The 21475-nt window shown below is 41.8% G+C and overlaps 1 protein-coding gene across 4 annotated transcripts in view; it reads right to left on the bottom strand.

Moving 5' to 3' along the window:
- UBE2F (ubiquitin conjugating enzyme E2 F (putative)) overlaps positions 1 to 21475 on the bottom strand; it is a 102073-nt gene that overhangs the window by 6496 nt on the left and 74102 nt on the right. The gene's annotated exons all lie outside the window — the stretch shown is intronic.

The following is a 21475-nucleotide window of genomic DNA, read 5'->3' as shown; positions in this document are numbered from 1 at the left end:
TACCCACTCAAACGGAGCTTTTTTCTCTGATCCTTTCTGTGGGTGACTCCAAGGAACTGTACCCAGCCCTGAGACTGCATGAGTGCCCTGAGCACCCTGGGCCAAGGCAGACATCGATGAGGAAAAGCACACCATGCCCCGTGGTCTTGATGCCAAGAGAAGATTCAGGTGGGGTTTGCTGCTGGAAATGCCCCACCCAAGCAGTTTGTGTCCATGACCATTTATGTTCCTGCCAGAACACTCATCTAGCTGCTGGTGGTGGTGGATGTATTGCCCTGTGGGACTCCTGTCATGTCCCCCTGGACCTGGATCATGTCCCACTGCTGGCTTGGCCTGTCTCTAGGCTGAAGGAATTTCCCATGTCAAGGCCAAGGCTGATGAAGGTTGACTGTTACTATGACATTTTACTACTGATACTGTAACACATGAAACTTCACCAGGAACAGCTCAGTCAGCCTTTGAGCCCTGAGAGGCCATTAGTGAGTGCTGGAAATACCACCTGGAAGAGCTTTTCAGAGGGAAAATCCAATCTTAAACTACATCATTTGCCTGTCTCTAACCTGATGGTGCAGTGTTTCTTTCACAGATTCCAAGACAAAAGACAGATGGAGTAAGACTGATAAAGCTGACCTTGGGTTCTCTGGAGACATGCTGGGGAGGCTTGGGTTGGGTTTCTATCTGGGAGTGGAACATACAACCTTGCTGAGTTAAGGATGGAAGGATACAGAGACTTGACTGAAGAATTCTGTGCCATACTAAGTGAAGAGAGATGCCTCTTCCATGCACAAGTGACAAGATTCAGGGGCCTCAGTTAGGCACTGGCTTCACAGGCAGTGTGGGAAACTGAAGTTCAGACAGTGCCAGTGTTCCCTTAGCACAGCAGCCTCCCTGTTGCACAGCACAGCAGTGGGACTGACAGCACGGGTCTCAGATCATACCATTCAACAGATGCCTTCCCCATACCTTTTGAAAAATAAACCCTGGGAATAGGAAAATAATAAAAATGTAATCAAAACAAAACTTCCTAACTCTAAGCATACCTCAGAAAAGCACAGCAGGTCCTCTTACAGCTCCAGCTGGAGGCTAAGAGGCACAGACAAGCCCTGATACAGCTCCACAGGGACTGAGGGCCTAACCACCCAGCCCCCATAGCTTCCGGGCACTGGGTTGCCCCTGTGCTGTCCCAGTCCTCACCCTTGATAAGCGAGACCCTTGTGTAAAGCCAGCTCTGAAGTGGCTCAGTTCTCAAATCCACGTTTGACAAGAAGCCATCTAAAATGGGAGAGTTTATACAGTTATGGAGCAGACCCAAAGCAGCTTTGTCTGGATCTGCCAGGATGTGAGAGGGAGAGAAGAGCAACATATGAGCAGCCCTGTGGGAAGTGTTTGCTGCATAAGAAAAGCTGGTCACATCACAGCTTCCTTTGATGAAAATCATATGGGGACAGTCACTTGAAAGGAAATCCAAAATCCATCAGGGGATGAGAAGTATGGAGTACAAGTCATGGCATATTTCACAACATCACCAGCTGAAAACTGAGGTAGAGCACACACCATAAAGTTAAACCTACATCCCACTGAACTTCTCCTGGGTGTATTTTTGTACTTAAAGAAGTTTAACAAATAACCTTAAAGCAGATATATATATATATATATGTGCTTTAGTAAAAACTCTGGCCAAAGAAACCAAACAACTGATGTCATGATTTTCATTTGTGCTGCATGCTCCTAACAGGTATGTACAATTATTTGCATGAATAAAATATTGCAAGACAAATCCTCATCTATTTAGCTTTAGATGAAAAACAAACAAACAAACAAACAAAAATTCCTGACTGGTGTAATATTAAAACAATCCTCTTCAGTCTCAGCTTATGAGAATCATAGAATCATAGAATCAACCAGGTTGGAAGAGACCTCCAAGATCATCCGGTCCAATATATCACCCAGCCCTATCCAGTCAACTAGACCATGGCACTAAGTGCCTCATCCAGTCTTGTCTTGAACACCTCCAGGGACAGTGACTCCACCACCTCCCTGGGCAGCCCATTCCAATGGGAAATTATTCTCTCTGGGAAGAACTTCCTCCTAACATCCAGCCTATACTTTCCCCGGCACAACTGGAGATTGTGTCATGTCACACTGAAATCAGGTGGAAAAAAATATGGCTGACTAAAAAAAGTTGTTACTACAAGATGTTTTACATGGAAGGCATAAACAACCCCAGTACCTGGCTGGAGTGGCAATTCATCACAAATTCTCTCTTTGAGGAGCACTTGGGAGAGGATCAAAAGGAAAACAGCTCCAAAAGCCCAGAAGAGAATCATGGTCTACAATTTGTTAAAGCATATTGAGGCATGCAATCAAGAATTGGGTACCTTTTTGAAAACTGTTTGACCTGATCTGACATCTGAAAGAAGAGGAGACTCTTTTTCCAACAGTTCATACTGCACTGAGCTGTACTGATGAACTGCTTGTTTATTATTAAGCTTTTAACTTGAAAAAGAAAGATCTGCTCAGTTATCCAATGCAAACACCATACTTCTCTGTGACAGCTACCAGAGAACTTTGACAAGTTGTAATGGAAACTTTATCTCAGGAATCTCATTTTTTTCTTCATTTAAAACCAATGCATACATAGGAATTACAGAAATTAAAAAACAAAGCAAACCAAGACAAAGCAGGTTCAGCTCATTGTTGTTAAGCCACTCACTAATGCTGCCACTTCACACACTGCAGTATTTGGCAAGATTTTTCTTCTTACTACTCACACTTCAGTTTCTGTCCTCAAATACAGTACAGACCAGAGACTATTCCCCCCATTTTAGGGGCCTGTGGTCACTGGTCAGTCCCTGCAGGAAAATGCACAGTGTATCACATCTGTCCCTTGATCATGACTACAAACACCTGATACTGTGACAAACTCTGATCCCACCTTCACACTGTTCAGATTTGCAAGTCCGTAGAATTCAAATGGAGGATCACAGAAATGCTCACTTGCTCCTGCTCTTCCCCACTTTGTGTTAAAGAAACAATGAAATGGTAATAAATTTAAAAGCACTATTTTATCAGAACACTATTGGAATCTGAAGTTTATCACCAAGATCAAATTCCAAGCAAAAATTACTTGCAGTTTTACTTAAAGCATAGTTTAGTATAGGGGTCTTCAGAGGTCCAGGAACATGACATCACTCAGCTCCAGCCAAAGCTTCAGGAGAAGGATATAATAACCAGGTAGATTTACCCATTGGCCCTGGGAAATCTATGTAAACCAACCTTTTCTTTCTCTTCCATCCTGCAGGAAATAAAGAGCATTCACGCCCACCAGCCCCCACACACCCACTCCCACTTAAAAAGGAGCTGAATGAAACCTTTAAGTAATACAAAAATCTAAAGGATGAGGTATTTTTCCAATTCACATTCTCACCTTGCTATCATTTCCCAGCCATTGTTTTATTTAGCTTGGCCTCTACATCACCTCAAGAACTTTCCAAGCTCAGTAATTAAATTTTAGTTCTATGGAAAGCGGAGAGATCTCTCACAGGCAGGCTCCTGTGCCTAGCAGCTGAAGTTGAAACCACGTCAATTTTTGTGACCTCTGTTCTCTACTTCAGATTTTAAACACTGTTTCTAGGCATCAGGCAATTCTTATTTTGCAGAATGATGAGAAGATGCTTTTGGTAGCTAAGTCCTAAGGGGGAAAATGATACAATTTTCTGCAGGGGAAAGAAAAAAAACCCAAAACCCACCACTGCTGCTTTTACTGTAACTGCTTGGGGAAAAGCAGCATTGTGAGGAAGAAGAGAAACATTACATTTTGCACCTTTCTTTGAAAAATATCTGTACATATATTTGGTTACAGAACTGATGTGAAAAGCAGTGACCTGCCTGCCAAGACACTGCTTTGGGGAGAAGCTGAAGATGTGTTGCAACGACAGAGTGAAGCATTAGTACACTGAACATGAGGCAGCTCATCCATTAGCTTGAAATTCTCACATCTTAAGCGGGAACCATTTCCTGCATGCTTCCAAAAACTTTCTGTTGCTTACCAGTGAAGCCAAGATAAAGGAAAAAAACCACCCCCTGAAGTTATCTGAAAAGCAAAGGGCTATGATCAGGTGACAGGGTGTGAAAGCTGTTGGGACAGACAGGGTAACTATATCTAAATCCAAAACATGAAGCCAGCTGAAGAGGGAAAATAATTCCCAGAATCAAATGCAAGGTGGTCCTGACAGTCTTGCCATATCTGCCCTTTGTCTTATGGAGCAGCCTGGATGGAGGCAGATGACGGAGACTTTTGAGTCCTCTGATCATATGGCCACAGTACCAAAGGACTTGAGATTTCTCCCGACTGTAACTGATCTGCTCATTACCATGCAGGATGTCACCCAGGTTGTTGAAAACAAAGAAAATATCCTGAGAGTTAAACCAGAGGGCACAGATCAGTGCCTGATGCCAGGCTCCTGTATTGCTCCTCGTCCAAGGCTGGTGGGGTCAGCCTGAGGCTGGCATCAGGCACACTGGCCCTCTTGTTGATACAGCTGTTGGCATGGCTTAGAGAGACAGCCCTTCAAAAAGATTACCTGAATCATCCCAATTACAGCGATGAGAACTGCCTCTGTGCTGCAAACACACTTCCACCCATGACGACGCCACTCATTCCCAAGAGAGGATACATCCTCGAGATCTGAGATCTTAATGGATAAATTACAAGCGCAGAGGAAATGGGAACTGCTGGGGTCTGGCAAAAGGCTTTCTGCCAGTCATACTCAAGTCAAACGATGTCCAAACAAACCTGGCCGGGCAGGTGAGGCACGTGGGGAACTCAGCTTAAAGAGGTCAGATTTCTTGTTTGCGTTCAACAACCCTCCTGTACATTTCCATTTTGAAGTTGTGCACTTTTCTACAGAACACACAGCAGCAGCTTTCCTTTTAAGCCACTGATTTGCCTAAAGTATGTAAAACAAAGGCTTTCAAACATCTGCATTTCCCCCACATTTCTATCATTATCTCAGCAAGTCAAACCATCTGCAAAAGCTTAATCAACTTTGCTGAACCTGAAAGAGGCTCCATCCATAATCAAAGTGTTATGAAAGATGGATAATGGTTTCTATAAATACTTTTAGGATTAGAAAAGTAATGTTTTTCTTATTTACATCTGTTAGCACAATTAGCAGCTGTGCTGTTGCTCATTTGCACATGCTGGTTAATGTACTTCATGCTCACCGGGGACAGGCTTCAAAGGCTTGTGACATGGAAGGTAAAATGGGAAGGCAATCCAAGAAAAAACCCAGTGCAGTTCTCAAAATGCAGGAACATGGCAGAAAAACAAATCCTGTGACTGTCACAATTTCAGTAAGAATGACAAAGACCAAACAGGGTGGTTGGGTGTGCAGAGGAAGTGAAGGATTTACTGCCATAAATACAGAGATAAATAAATGCAGTGACTCACAGGGAGAATTCTTACGCAAAGATGTTTTTGGACTAGCATGGTACCGTTTTTCTTAATAAGACAGTTAAGATGTAATTAAGGAGTAACAAAAAACCCACAACAGGCATTAAGCAGCTTCCTACAAAAACCCATCTGAAAGCCTTTTGGGGCAGAATTCTTTTCCAGTGTGGCAAAAGGTTGAAAATCTAAAGTTAGTCTTGACATAGGAGAGGTTCTTCCCTTGAGAAGCTCCTTCAGCTGCTTACTGACTAAAACTGTGGTCTCCACAAGCACTTGTATTGGCTGGAGACAAAAGATCTGAAACAAACAGCTTGAAGAGAAATCCAGGACAGTGAAGATGCACATACCAACTCTAAGTAATTGACCTGCCAACGTCTTCAGGTGTCACAGCAACATGTGCATGTCCCCACCACCATCAGCCTGCAATCAGATGGGTGCGCGGAGCAGCTGACACCTCAGCAGCAGCAGCATACGTCAGGAAAGCAAGGGTGCAAGGTCTGGATCAGTTATGAGCACCCTGGGATTCATTACGAACATGAGGAAAAAGAGTTTGCTTACACAAGAGATGAAAGGCTTGTCTGGCCAAAGGTGAATATATACTTCAATTCCTCAGATATGCTCTGCAGATGCATTTAATTAGAACAATTCTTCAGTGTTTTGTAACCCCTCTCTGAAGAGACCAGGAAATAGACACTCCATCCAGTATCCAAGAATAAACACAAGTTTCTTATTTTACTTGAAGAAGGTTAAAACCCCCTCCCACTTTCCTCACGTCACAGTTCTGTACTGTTAGAAGTAAAAATCAGTGTTCTTGAAAATGTTCATAACCAGCTACTTCCTACCAGGAAGAGAGATTTCAAGACGTCAAGGGCTGGTGCAGGGCTATCAATTTAAACAAGGGAATGAAGTTAAGTAGAAAACTAGACAACAAAGACAGATCTCAGTCCAGAGAAGCTCAAACACAAATAAAACAGCGCAGCAAGATGAGACTGCACTAATATAGCCACATACAGGCTCAAACATTCTACAATACAAACAGTTTTAAAAAATGAGGACCTGACAATGCCAGCTTAAAGCCAACAATGACAGCAAGACCTGGGAATGTCCCCCCTTGTCAGCTCTAATGATATCGCTGCCTTGACAAGTATTGCTAAACAGCCTTTCTGTTGAGCCACCCACATCAGCTGAGTTGTTGATCAAGTCCAGCACTGAATAAGTTGAAGATGAAAGTATTTTAGTTTGCATCCCAAATTCTTGGGCTTGCAACACAACCCAAAAGCTTGGGGAGCTCCCGGAGGCCTATAACCGTCCTGGTAGTGCAAAGTCTCTCTGGAGAAGCAGTGGGAGAAAATGCATACTGGGTCAAAGGAATAGAGATGGCTGTCCTGGGTGGAGAAACCTGCTGCTTGTTTACAGTACAAAAGGTAGCACTGAAAAGAAAGGTGAGGTCAGCATTCTGGTCTGGAAAACTCTAAAGTCTTAGAGAGACCATTTCTAAGGACCTGCAAAACAATTACTCTTAGATAAGGTGTATCAGTGTTACAAGCTCTAGGACAGTCAGCTGAGATCCCTGGTAAAATAAACAGAAGAAACAAAACAATTAGGAAGAGAGAACAAGAGTAAAGAGGTCAAACTATAGCTTACCCATGCCCTTACGCATTTCTTTTGCAAAGATTAATTAGATCATCCCATAGAAAGAACTGTCTGGAGAGTTGTCCTGAAATCTCCAGACATACCTCAGCTGGAGGTGAAGCATCAGGAAATGCAGCAAAGACCAAGGGATTCCCAAAGTACAGCAGCAATCACCACATTTGGCAAAACATTTCTTACACTAAAGTATTTTGAAAGCAATACTTGCTTCCTCTTTCTAAGGGCACAGAAGTAGCTGTATCACTTCAAACTCCTTTTGTCATAGCCCTGGATCCCACAGCAAACTCCTTTTTCACTATGTCTTGCCAAGGAAGTCTGTGACTTCACAAACTCCACATCAGAGTGATTTCAAGATCATGTGGAAGAGTGAAAATAAAGTAGGAATCAGTTTGCAGACAAATTGAAAGCAACTGAAAATGACCAGAGGTAACCCAATGAGAAGTTCAGATGTTATGAAAAGGATGGCAGAATGCATGCAAGCACAGCAGGTAGCGTGGATTGGTATGCAATTTTACAAGGGGTTTCACAGTGCCACTCTTTCTGTAAACCTTGAGAATGGTGAAGAACCAGTAGCTTCTAAGTCTTGACCTCAATTCCTTCTTAAACAATCCTAGTAGTATATATCTTCCCATTGCTGAAGTATGAGCTATCCGTATGAAAATAAAAATGAGTTGTGCAAAAATCCCCTGAAAATGTATGTATGTGGTAGTTTGATTACTAATGGCTTCATATATGGCTAAGCACAGGAGAAGAAACACAACAAATACAAGTAAAAATATGCAGACCTCATGATCAGTGTGAAGTAATGGAACTCCCTGCAGTGTCTGAATAGCATGCAGGTAGCTCTCTACCAGAATAAAGCCTCACTTAGCCTGTAACAGTCTATCTGCAACCCACACGTTTTCAGCTGTGCAGCTAGGGAGTATCTAGCACAGTCAAGAAAGGGCTTTAAGAGACACTTTCAGCAAGCAAAGACTGCAAAAGCTGACTGCTTACAGATTTGCAGACTATCATTACAACTCTCCTCCCTCTCCACAATACAGCTCTTTCTTGATACCCTTTACCACCTCCTCTCTCCCAGCAAGAACTGCAATTCTCTCACCCTCCTGCAGCCCTTTTGGGTTGAACCCAGGCTTCCCCACCATCAGCCAAGGGAAAGTAAAGCACTCGGTGGGATTTGAGCCAGGCCCAACAGCAGCCCATCTGGAGCAGGTCCTGGCTGAGTTTGCATGGCAGGCTTGGATCACAGCCATGTTGGATGGGGCTTTGCAACTCAATCTAGTAGAAGAAGGTCCTTTCTAACTCAAACCATTCTGTGGTTATATGACTGTGGCTCCTTGCTGCTGCTGCTGCCAGTTTTTGTGATCATTATGGAAACTGGATGTAAGGATTCTGCTGCTCTATCAAACGTCACAGAAATTGATTTGTGTGTTTAAAAGCTACAGGGGTTGAGGAAGAGACTGGGATGAGGGAAGGCATCTTATTTCTTTACAAAGAAAGACTAAAGAGCAAAGCAATTGCTAAATCATAGGATCATTTTGTTTGGGAGAGACCCTTCAGACCATCAGGTCCAACTGTTAACTCAGCACTGCCTTGGCATCGCTAAATCATGTCCCTCAGTAGCACATCCACACAACTAAAAAAATGCCTCTGGGGATGGTGACAGTGATAGGATGAGAGGCTGTGGGAACAAACTGAAATACAGTGACTTTTTTGTAACCATTAGAAATAGGGATTTTTACTGTAAGGGTGATGGAACATTGGAACAGGTTGCCCACATAGCTTGTGGAGTCTCTGTCCTTGGAGATACAAAAAAACTTACCATACACAGTCCTAGGCAAGCTGCTTCAGCTGACTCTACCCTAAGCACAGGGGCTGAACTTGAAAATGCCCAGAGGAAGGACTCTGCCAACCTGAGAGACTCTGATTTAGTGAAATACCTTCTGAGAAAGTTTCAAGAATGAAGTGCTGGAAATTCCAGAGTTGCAGAACAAACAGCCCGCCTAATGCAACTCACAATCACTTTTACTTGGTTACACTGGGCATAAGCAAGAAAGAACAAATAAATATTTCTATCAAGAATTTTGACCTGCAACAACATTAAAAACATAAGCTTCTTTATGCATTACCTGCCAGCCCCCTAGCAATGTTTTCCAATGTTTCCTTAACTGAGTTTCATCCTTACCCATTATTTTACATTTCTTCAAATTAGTCTGCTGCTGGTACAAGGATCTTAGACTGACAGACTCCAAAACAATATCCAACTATCATCAGAGAAACGAAAGGACAGAAAGCAGACATCCTTCCAAACAACAGTGGCATTGAGGTTGACACATCTATCCCTATCAGTGACACATTTTGTTAAAAGTGTAAATTTTAGTCTCAAGATCAGAGGAGGAAATGTTTGGCTTGTCAACTCTGTAATTCCTTTACTCTCAGCTCCACAGAAACTCCTTTGTTCTACACCTAATTACTATTATCAGCTATTCCAATCCATTCAAGATCAGATTGTTTAGCTGGTAACATATGGATGGATTCCCCTCCTCGCACTACCCACTTACAGTTTTACAGTCTAGCAAAGTATAATAAAAGAAAATTACTTTGAACCTGAAGCACCCTGCAGTTCTGTATCTCTCCCCACTTACAATCACTTAATCATATTATACTAATTTCATGTAATGATTGAGACAAAAAACCCTCTTCTCCTTTCCACCTGTTTTAGTATCCGTCTCTACTGTAGCCTTGTCCAGGAAATCATCATTCTGATGGCAGCCTTTTATTTTTTAAAAGATGGCCACAGACTTTAATCACAAATTATAATTGGGATTGTCTGTAAGAATATAGTAATTGTATCATGGATGTGTAAACACTCATCAAAAGGATGAGTAAACGCTGCGGAGCCATTGCCAAGCCACTAAGAGCAACTCTGCTATTGGCAGCATGAGAAAAATGGTTTAAAAAAACCCAGGTGAAGTCTCTTTTGGTTAGTGCCAAATATGGTGCCAAGATAGAATGGCTATCTGAACTGATTCTGACATGAGAGTTACTTACAGTTAGAGATTCAGTCTTAAGACTCACACCCCTGCCAAATGCTCTTCACTGTTTACCACAAACATGGGCTGATTGTGGGGTTGAAGCTTCTAAGACAAGAAAGGCACAAGGGAGGCGATTCTCCTCCTTTACTCTGCTCTTCTGAGACCCCACTTGCAGTACTGTGTACAGTTCTGGAACCCTCAACACAAGAAGGACATTGAATTGTTAGAGTTCAGAGAAGGGCCATGAAGATGCTCAGAGTGCTGGAGTATCTCTGCTATGAGGACAGGCTACAAGAGATGGGGCTCTGCAGCCTGGAGAAGAGAAGGCTTCGAAGAGACCTTATAGTAGCCTTCCAGTACCTGAAGGGGGCCTACAGGAAGGCTGGGGAGGGACTATTGACAAGGTCTTGTAAGGACAGGACAAGGGGTAATGAGTTTAAACTGGAAGAGGGGAGATTCAAACTAGATGTTAGGAAAGGGTTCTTTACAGTGAGGGTGGTGAGACACTGGAACTCGTTGCCCACAGAGGTTGTGGATGCTTCTTCCTGGAGGTGTTCAAGGCCAGGTTAGATGAGGGCGACCTGTTCTAGTGGGAGATGTCCCTGCCTATGGTGGGGGGTTGGAACTGGGTGATCTTTGAGGTCACTTCCAACCTAAACCATTCTATGATTCTATAAGAAACCCACTAGGACAAGAGTCTCAGCTGTGATTGCAGTCCATGCAGTACAGTGCTGATTTCAACCACAGTCCAGTTTCAGCTCTGAAAACCAGAAAAAGGATTTTTTGCAGGCAGATTAAAAAGAAACAGGTAGAATGTCGAGCTTAGATTACAAAATTGGTTGCTTCTCCCCTTGTGCATTGTAGCTTTTCTGTGCAATGGGCACCTTTGACATGTACAAGTAAGAAGGGCAGCACAGCAGAGAAAAGTGGTCTGTCTTTATTCCTTCAAAACGGAACTTGTCAGAGCAGAGAGAAAACAGGTGAGAAAGGTTGTCTGTGTAGGAACATTACAGCAAGACTAAGACATATTCAAGTCAAAATTAAGGAAAGGATAAAGAAACAGAATGCGATTTAAATGCCAGGGTACTAATCCAGAAGTAAGAGGATCTAAATGAATGTCCAGACTCCCACTGCTTTATCAGCCTACCCAGGGTGAATCATTTCAGTCTCTACATCATGATGTTCCCATCAGAAAAGCAGCAAAAAAATACCCTATAGTGAACTCTCCACGACTGTGTTCTACTTCCACAGGTGAAATGTCCTAATTAAAGAGCTAGACAGTAGATCTCAAATTTAACTGAAGAATTAACTGACTCCAATTGATTTAGAGTGAACTGAGAATATCTGAGAATCTATGGCCTTTGCTGCTTCAGCAGCGAGAGGTAATTGCATCCTATTACTACGATAAAATGTCCTCACCTGCTCCAGGACCCTGGTAATTTGCATAACTAAGTCTCACCTATAAGAAACTATGCTCAAAATTGCAGTGCTAGATGATCAAACTCACAGACACCTGATACTATTCTAGCCACACCAGAATAAGCTAAATATATCTGTAGATTCTGCTGTAAACTGGCATGAACCAGCTTCATGATACTGAATATAAAAAAAAACCAACATATTTTTCTTCAAATCCACTTCTTCAGTTTATAATTAAAGGTATGAAAATGAAATTGCACACAATCATTACTAATCATTATTAGAAAAAAAGTGGAAAGCTTGGCTTGACTGCAGCCAGTGGAGAAAAAGAATCAACCCAACCAACACATCTGCAGTATCAAACCATTTTTCATTCCTTATGAAGGAAATAAGAGTCTTAAATCAAAGGACCATCTTTGTGGCTGTTTGTTAAAACTTTCAGGGTTATCTACCTACTTGAGCCTTACAGACAGACCCCTGTGAATTTTCAGAAAATATGAAATAAACAGAACATTAAAAATATGTCCAAATCTGGTTTACTGCCTCTTCCTCCTATTAAATGAAATTCCTACTCATTTTTCAAGAGGGATTTTAGCTCACGGGTTCATATGCTCAATGACACTGAAGAACCAAAAGCAGCTGTTGTTTTCTACAACAAGCATTCTAAGCACTTAGGAAGTTATAAAAGGACTTATTTTTAGGTGGGTGATATGCTAATACCCCAGCAGTGCGAGATCAGTGCTTCACTGCAGTAATCCAAGAAGCCCAGCTACCTACAGCTATGGCAGTCATTAGGTATAGATTTTACTGCTGGTGAGAACGCACTCCAGCAGGTCCTTTGGCCAGCAGCACCATTAGAAGTTGCTTCTGTTGTTGCAGCCAAATAAAACACAGTAAAAGCAATTTCCCAATCCTCTGGGATAAATATTCATAATCTAAGCACAAAATTAGAGTGTCTGACCATAAGCTGACATCGTAGAAAGTATGACCTAATCAGAGAAGAAGCCATGTAATAACCACCATCCTTACAATATCCTCAGATGAGGAAATCCAGTGGGATGCCTGAAAAGGGCTGTGGATAGACGAGCCTGGACTGGATGATCTTGGAGGTCTCTTCCAACCTGGTTGATTCTATGAAACTCATAAAAAGACTGATTTTTTTTTCTAGTGCTAAAAACAAGTAGAAAATCTGCTGAAATTAATGTCAACATTAACAACTGTGGACTCCAACAGACAGGGCTGGCCACACGTGTGACCAGGAATGTATAAACATGGCAGCTATGGCCAATCCATACATCCAACAGAAGGCCATAGGCTCAAAAGAAGTAACCTCTTCAAACAAGGCTCTTCCAAGGCACCGGAAAACAAAAATACAACCTGGGTTCAGAGATTCTGTTACTGACTATTTGCAATACTGATAAGGTAGTCAGTATGTGATTGACAAACTGAAGGTTTCAGATGGCTTCCTCTTAAGCCTGCCAACACAGGGCTGGAATCCACAGAAATGACCCAATTCCCTGACAACACTTCATCTGGCAGCTGCAACCAACCCACTTCTCTCCATTCACTTTGCCAAAGTCGACAGCTGACTGAACATGAGCCAGCAGTGTGTCCAGGTGGCCAAGAAGGCCAATGGTATCCTGGCCTGTATCAGGAACAGTGTGGCCAGCAGGACCAGGGAGGTCATTCTGCCCCTGTACTCGGCACTGGTGAGGACACACCTTGAGTACCATGTGCTGTTCTGGGCCTCTCAATTTAAGAAGGATGTTGAGGTACTTGAACATGTCAGAGAAGTGCAACAAGGCTGGTGATGGGCCTGGAACACAAACCCTGCAAGGAGCGGCTGAGGGAGCTGGGGTTGTTCAGCCTAGAGAAGAGAAGGCTCAGAGGAGACCTCATTACTCTCTACAGCTACCTAAAGGAGGTTGTAGCCAGGTGGAGGTTGGTCTCTTCTGCCAGGTAGCCAGTGACAGAACAAGAGGGCACAGTTTCAAACTGTGCCAGGGCAAGTTTAAGCTGGAGGTAAGGAAAAGTTCTTCATGGAAAGATTGCCCATTGGAATGGGCTGCGTGGGAAGGTGGTGAAGTCACCATCCCTGAAGCTGTTTAAAAGGAGATTGGATGAGGCATTTGGTGCCATGATTTAGTTAATTAGAAGGGTTAAGTGGAAGGTTGGACTTAATGATCCTGGAGGTCTGGTTAATTCTGTGAAAATGAACTAAGGGCTAAACAAGGCAATACCTGAAGTTAGTACTGGCATGGTGCTGTAAAGAGATCCCAGACAAAATCAGTTTATTGCTGATCTACTGGTTTCTTATGCCACGTTCAACAGGTGAAAATGAAATTTCAGGTTCTTTTGACAAATATTCCCTTGACTGACAGGTATGCAGACCTGGTTTCATAGGCAAAAATGCAAACAAGCAAGATGCTATCAGACATTATCCCTTCAGGCTGTGACAAATATGTCACCAACCACCACACCCAAAAGTGCTGGCAAAGGCTAATGCTGCTCTAGATAGAGAACAGTGTGACTATGGAATCACTGCCTTGAATCACGAAACAGCCAGCACCATCAGATACTCCACACAAGGTAGATGATTCTTGCTTCCACTTTTTGGACAAATTTATACCAAAATCCTGAGTTGCTTCTGCATGACAGGCATGCCTGCACCTGTTTCTCATCGAGTTGTATTAGAGCAGGAAGCTCCTCTGTCTCAAAGAATTATAAAATAAATTGGATAAAGGCAAAAATTTAAGCAAGCAGCACAGAGCTGTCAGTCATGAATTTGAGATTACTGACAAGCATGCAGCAGAAAACAGGTCGGTAATGTGACATGCCAGATTTCATAACTCTGCACAATTAGCAAACTGTCAGTCTACCTACATCACCTTGGAGCTGGATATTATATTACATCCTTCCAGTAACAGCAAAGTTACATTTATCTCCAGTCAGTTATGCAAGATTTCATCAGGCTATGTTAACTAACAGCTTGTGACCCCTCTCCATGCTGCCATCAGTCTTTGTTCTTGCATACAGGAGCCTGGAATGAATGGCAGATAATCTGTATTCACACTTCATTACACCCCTGTGTCTTGCAGGAGTAGTTCATACATTTTCATGTGCCATGCTGAAATGGAGGAAGGACAGTTAGGTAATGCTGGTTTGCAGAGCAGCTGCTACAAGATCGGTGCAGAATTAAAGACTCATACTTAAAAACTCTGAACCATCTCAATTCTTTTTTAACTGAAGAAGAAACTGAGGGCATCCAGCAGCTTTCAGAGGTTTAGATGCACAGCATGACTTCTGTTTTCCAAACTACCACTAAGTGTCACATTCCAGTCTGATCTTTTTGTCCTGCCAGTAACTGATAAAGATTCCCTCCAAGTATTCTGAACAGACTGTCAATGCTTTGATCATCTATATTCTCTCTTCAGCTGGCCTGACAGATGAAAGCAGAAGGTTTTGTTATAAAAAGCAGTTCTAGTTTTCAGTTTGTTACATCATTATGTTACTAGCCAAGGGTTAGGGAACAAACTTTGTACAGGAATGTGCCCATTTTTTAATTCCTTTAAAATAATCTATCAAAACTTCAAAGCATTTAACAGGTTGTTTCCAGTGAGTCCAGAACCTGGCATTTGACTAAGTCAAAGACACGAACAAACCATCTTGGAAGATGGACTTTAATGCATTTTGACCTGCATAGGTAAGGTTGTAAAGTTGGGAGAAGGGAGAATCACAAAACCACGCTGAACTTTTAAATCCTCACTTAGGTGCCAGAAGCAGGAAAAACCTAAAACCCTAAAAGAGGCAACAGAAGTGGATTCTGAACTCACAGAGCCCTCCAATGCAGTGAGAGTTTCCAGATTGAACACAGGATCATTGCAAATGATATCTTCAGAGTACCTAACCAGATGGTTCCATAGCACCTAGTGGGTTTTGGTTGGGCCACATGTGCAGAAAACATTATTTTATGAACTAAACAGTGAGAGCAACACAAAATAAATAGAAGAGCTATCAAGAAATGTGATTATTTCTTTAGCCAAACAGCAAGCTCAAAACTTTCCACTTTAATTAAAAGCATTTTCATCCAACAAAGCTGTCAAGATTATTACAGTGAAGTGTGAAAGATAATTTAGTGTGAAGGCTCTTCAATAAAATCTGGTATAAGAGACTGAAGAGCCTCCTACATCGAACAATAAGAAGAGCTGTGATATCTAGTTAGATCTGCTGCTTCTCTGTGGCAGCTTCTGCAGTTGTTGCAGTGGGAGAATAGTACTGCCAGCACTGGGGAAGCTTGGACTCTGAGGAACAATTCTTCCCATCACTTAAAGCTTCAAAGAAGGGGTACAAAGGGAAATCAGCCATATCTCAATATACAATCTTCAAAAAAGGCAAAGCAAAGGTACTCCCTCTGCAATGTGACAATGCAAGTCACTTTGGCATGCTCCATTACTTCTTCCCACCGTGTCCCCCTGTAGTTAAACAAGCAGGGTGCCAAGGAGAAACTGCTCTGCATCACTTACACGCATCTAAGCACAACCAACCTCACACATGGTTGCTCCAGCTCAAGCACATTATTAATGATACTTTTTTTTCCTTTTGAAAGGAACTTCAAGTTAATGTTTTCAAAATAATTTCTCTGTCTTAAGGCTAATTTTCTGGCTCTCATGAGACATGACTAAACTTTAGGTATCTGAGCTTAAAAAAGTGGAAATAGTAATGATCAGAATTCTTCAAATATCATTAGTATTGTTTGCACACAGAATTTCATAGGGTTACATCTAGCAAACTGGAAAAGAATTAACATCATGGCTGTGATGGAAAACAGTTTGCAATGGTAAAGAGTTTGACAAAGATAATTGGGTTAGAAAATAATGCACTAATGAATTAAATGAGCACTGGTTTAAAAAAGTTCCTTGAAGGCAGCGTTAGAAAAAACAGTTTGCCATTAAAAACTTCTGGAGCACACTGTCTGAACACAATCCCATAGCACAGAAACAAGCACTCAGGTAGAAACAGGATATAAACTTAGGTAATGCAGAGCTGGGTTTTGACTTCTAATGCTTTTCTCTACTTCACAAAATAAAACTATTGCAACTCTTTTCAGTTTCTTCAAGGAATACCCATCACAGCCACAGCTGTTTCACATAATTCATACTCATCTGGAAAGTAGAATGCCTGTTTAGAGTTATTTCCCTCTGAAATGTATAGTGACAAGATACAGCATCTGTGGACCAGGAAATTTAGTTATTATATTTTATGTACCATAAATGTTTTATAATGGAATGTCTTCCACAGAATCATGGATGATTTTGGTGAGTACTATCCAAGCAAACTGTTTTGCATCCAAAGCCAGCACCAGTCAGGACAGACAAATTTACTTCAAGATATTTAAGTGTCAGCAATTAACTCCAGCAAGCAGAAAACCCAGTGAAGAACATCCACAGAAAAGCTTTTTTCTTCCAGCCACACAAAGCAGATTAACTCAAAGCTGGAAGAAATGCTTTCACAGGGTATTTGCTCCTCATTTACAAAGGAGAACCAACCCAAATTCTTCAAGCAAGATGTGCTGATGCACTAAATGATATATTCCCTACAAGAGTCATGGTACCTCTGCTCTTGAGCTCTGCACTTTGTCTCGAAGCACTAAGCAACTCTGTTCTTAAGTTTTACATAAAGTCAAAGGTAAAACAAAAAAACCCCCGAGTCTAAGCACTTCTCAGGTAAGGGGAAACAAAGACAAGACTCCTCCCACAGATGCTCAATTCATTTCCAACACAGGTGTCAGCCAGTGTCTCAAGCACGACAGTTCTCATTGCTCAGCTGCATTGAAGACACCAACTTTTAAAAGAGCCTGTGCTGGCTGGCAGCCACTGCCAGCTGCTCCTTCTGTTTCTGTGAAGTTTGAGATGGTTCTGGAGAAGTTGCAAGGAAAAATATCTGATCTGTTCTGAACAGGAGGAATCACTGCACAAGCTAAGTGAGCTAAAAGTACTCAAATGACTTTGATATAGAAACGATAACCAAAAAAAGAAGAGGTATGGCAGAGAATCAGAGAAGTTACTGTAAGACTGGTTAAGTGAATTACTTCTTCAGGTCTTCTAGTTTAAGACATAGAGATAATGAATATTTTTTTCCACAGTTTCAAGATTTTTGTGGGGTTTTTTTTTGTGTGTTACTATTTGTTTATAGAGTATGCAACACACCTGTGACATGCCAGCATTTATACCACGCTCTTCATTCACATGCATCACGTAACATTTCAAGCAGGCTAATTTTCTGATACTTGAGATTACATTAATAGAAGAAAACTAACTTCAAAGTGGTCATTGACAAAACATCAAGAAGAGTCCCAATTTGAAGACACCATTCAGTTGAAATGCATTTTGTCAGTGGCACAGCAACATGGATTTTCAAGGCAGACTTCAATCTAAATGTAATTATGCCCTTATTATGCATAAGCACAGAAATAAAACGTCAGGAGGATAAAAGTACATCTGGCCATGATATTATTTTGGAAGAATCTTTAGAAGGATCAAATCTGAAATGATACATGGGCAGTGAACTCTGGGACTCTTTAAGTCTCTAAAAGCATTATCAGTCTGAGGACAAAGTTACTCAAAAATTCAGCAGAGATGAAAGATTCCAAGTCTGGCAGTTTCTGTACTTAACACCTCACAGGGCACCTTGGAAAGGAAAGTGGAAGGCTCCGGGTCTGTGTGGCAGACTGGTTTACAGTGTTTGATAAAACCTGAGCTGAGACAGAACTCTAATCCCTTTCCACTTGGAGAACATGCTTCATGAATTTCTGATGTAAAAGAGAAAACAAACCACAAGCAAAAAAGAACAAAACAAAACAAAAACCAGGAAGGATGAAAATGCTCTTGGTGAAAAAGACATTTTACAGTTTCAAACTGTTGCTTGTTCTTGGTGGTTCCAGAACTGAAGAGAATATGCTGGGCAAAAGACTTTGATGCAGAGGGCCAATGTGGGGGGAAATCTGACCTACTATATTTCAAAAGGGATGTCTAAATATCTTCTTACAGACATTTGTTATTTATGACTGTTAACTTACAGGCAGACCTCCTGCAGACAACTTTATCTTCCAATGACTTATCTGTTTTTAGAAGATACCTTAATATCCTTCTCCAGAATCTAGCCCAGTAATTTTGTCAGATTCTGCTGGTTCCCACCCAGTTGCCCAAGGAAGGGTTTGAGAAATTATGATTATTCTATAAAAATCCTAAACTCTTTGGTATTTAAGGACTTGAAAAACTACATACAGTTATGGAAGGTTATAAGCTCTTCAGTGAAATACATAGCCAGCAACTGTTCTTAATTATCAATGGAATTTCTAATGGAATTAGATTAATGCTCTCGCTCGCCAAGACAAGATGACAGTCTTCAAATAATTCAAGGAAAATGTTCATCCCAGAAGACTCATTAAAACAACCTCCAAAGACTGCAAGCAATTGAGAGGAGAGACTTTTTTTTGTTAAGCCTAGCTTCCTCAGGAACTGAAGCTATGTAGGGCAATTAAAATCCTAAGAGGAAACTTTTAAGAGGCAGATTCAGACTCCATAACAACATGAACATTTTAAACCCATCTCCACAGAGACAATCCTGAAATAAAAACCTTATTTTATTACCAAGAGGTAATAAAATAGCAAAAGCCAAGCACTGATGTATTTTGTTGAATAAAAAAAAGGAGGGGAAAAAAAAAGATTCAGTAGCTGTTACAGCAACATGTAAGTGATGCAAGGAGAAGTCTGCCCCAACATTCCTCCTTCCCAATAGTTCCTGGCTTCACATTATCATGGTGCCAACACTGACTGTGCAATTCATCTGAGGGCATGGATAATGAAAATACAGCATTATCCCAGGTGAAATGAGGCTGGCAAAACTTTTATTGGTGTATTCTGGAGGAATTTTGCTAGTGTGCTAGCATTACTGTGGTGAAGAACCAGAGTTACTCAATTTGAGCAGGACTAGAAAGCTCAACTGTAAGGATGATCTATTAAAAACTAAAGACCATAAGAACTATAAAGGCTACAGTCATAATCACATCATTAATTAAATACCAATTCAAATTTTCCTTACTTTTCCTCTCAATATTCTTAGAAATGTACAACCTCTCCCTCCCTCAGAATAAAAGCACATTTACAAACTTCACAACACCATATAAAGCTGCCTGAACACAGATGGACTAGAAATACAGTTGGTGACAAGCAGAGCTACTAAAGTTCAGCAACTGTAGTTAAACTCCACACTTTTTAAAATCTGGGCCAGAACCAAACTCCTCCACACAAACTTATGCAAAGTAATTAATCACTTAAGTATCAACACCAACAGCTACAAGCTTTACTACTATTCTCGCTGTGGAAAACGCATGGAAACAAAATTCCCTTTGCTGACAGCAGCAGAAGATAGTTGGTGGGGGAAAGGGCAAAGCCAAGACTTCTTTTACACAGGGCTGTTATGCTGCATGGTCTTTCAAAGATAGTAGAAAACTGGAAATACAAGAATGCAGGCACTGCTCAGGATGGTCAGTTCCTGCAGTGACTGGCGGAAGTAGCATTCTGATCCCACTGCATCCACAAGCAAATGGGTGTTTCCAATAGTAATTATATTGAATCTGACAACAGCTGTGTGATATTAATAACCTTCTGTTAATGCACTCAACAGAGAGGTGACACTCCTCCTGTTCACTGTATTGGGCATATACACTGCCGCTTTCCAAAGAAGATGCACAGCACAGAACCAGAGAATGTTAAGAGATTGGAAGAGGGACCCCTACAGATCATCCAGTTCAACCTCCCTGCCGAAACAGGACCATCTAGGGCAGACAATACAGGAATGCATCCAGGCAGGTTTAGAAAGTCTCCTGAGGAGGATACTCCACAGTCTCCATGGGCAGCCTGTTCCAGTGCTCTGTCACATTCTCTGTGAAGAAGTTTCTCCTCATGATGAGATGGAACCTCTTGTGTTCCACCTTGTACCCACTGTTCCCTGTCCTATCACTGGGCACCACTGCAAAAAACCTGGCACCTTCACCTTGACACCCATCCTTCAGATATTTGTAGATGTTAATAAGATCCCCTCTCAGCCTGTTCATAACTAAACAGACCTAGTCTTCTCAGTCTTTCTTCAGAGGAGAGATGCTCAAATCCCTCAATCATCCTTGCAGCTCTCTGTTGGACTGTATCCAGTGGTTCTTTGTCTCTCTTGAATCAGAGACCCTCAAACTGGATAGAGCATTCCAGGTGTGGTCTCATTAGGGCAGAGTAGAGGAGGGGGAGAACATTTCTAGTCCTCACGGTTAGAGCTGGCAAATACACACTTATTCCAATAAGATTTCTCAGCTTTGGTGCTTCAGAGCTGCATAGATTTCAATAAGGGGGGGAAAGTGCCCTCCCAGAGTTCAGTCTGTCTCACTCTTGCACAGTGACACAGCAGGAAGTGCTTCCATGCACTAAATACTGACAGATGAGTTTCACTGACAAAATGGAAAGATCACACAGGAAAATAATGCAAGGTGATGTTACTCAGCTTCTCCTATTAAAACAGCTCATGACAGCATGGATGAGCAAGTAAATGAGTGTTTGTTAACCTCCAGGATGACAGAAGTTGCTTTGGCTTTTCAAACTGCACCAAATACAACAGGCAGATGCAGTTAAAATAGAGCACACCACCAGCATTCTCAACATGGCAGGCCTAGGTGACGAAGAAAGCCAAGGAATATTTGGAAAAGCATTTCCACCTTGAGCCACATGCACAGGGTAAGGACTTTTTCTGCTGTGTACTGCACATACAGCTTTGGAATGTTTTTAGGCAAAGGAAATTTAAGAGGTTTTAAGGGACCCAGTAAATTGCAGTGTCCTGACCTAAAATATCAAAACAACCATGACAGATAGACATA

Source organism: Pogoniulus pusillus, chromosome 2 (assembly GCF_015220805.1).
Source record: "Pogoniulus pusillus isolate bPogPus1 chromosome 2, bPogPus1.pri, whole genome shotgun sequence".
Taxonomy (NCBI): domain Eukaryota; kingdom Metazoa; phylum Chordata; class Aves; order Piciformes; family Lybiidae; genus Pogoniulus; species Pogoniulus pusillus.
This window is presented reverse-complemented; position numbering and strand designations above follow the sequence as displayed.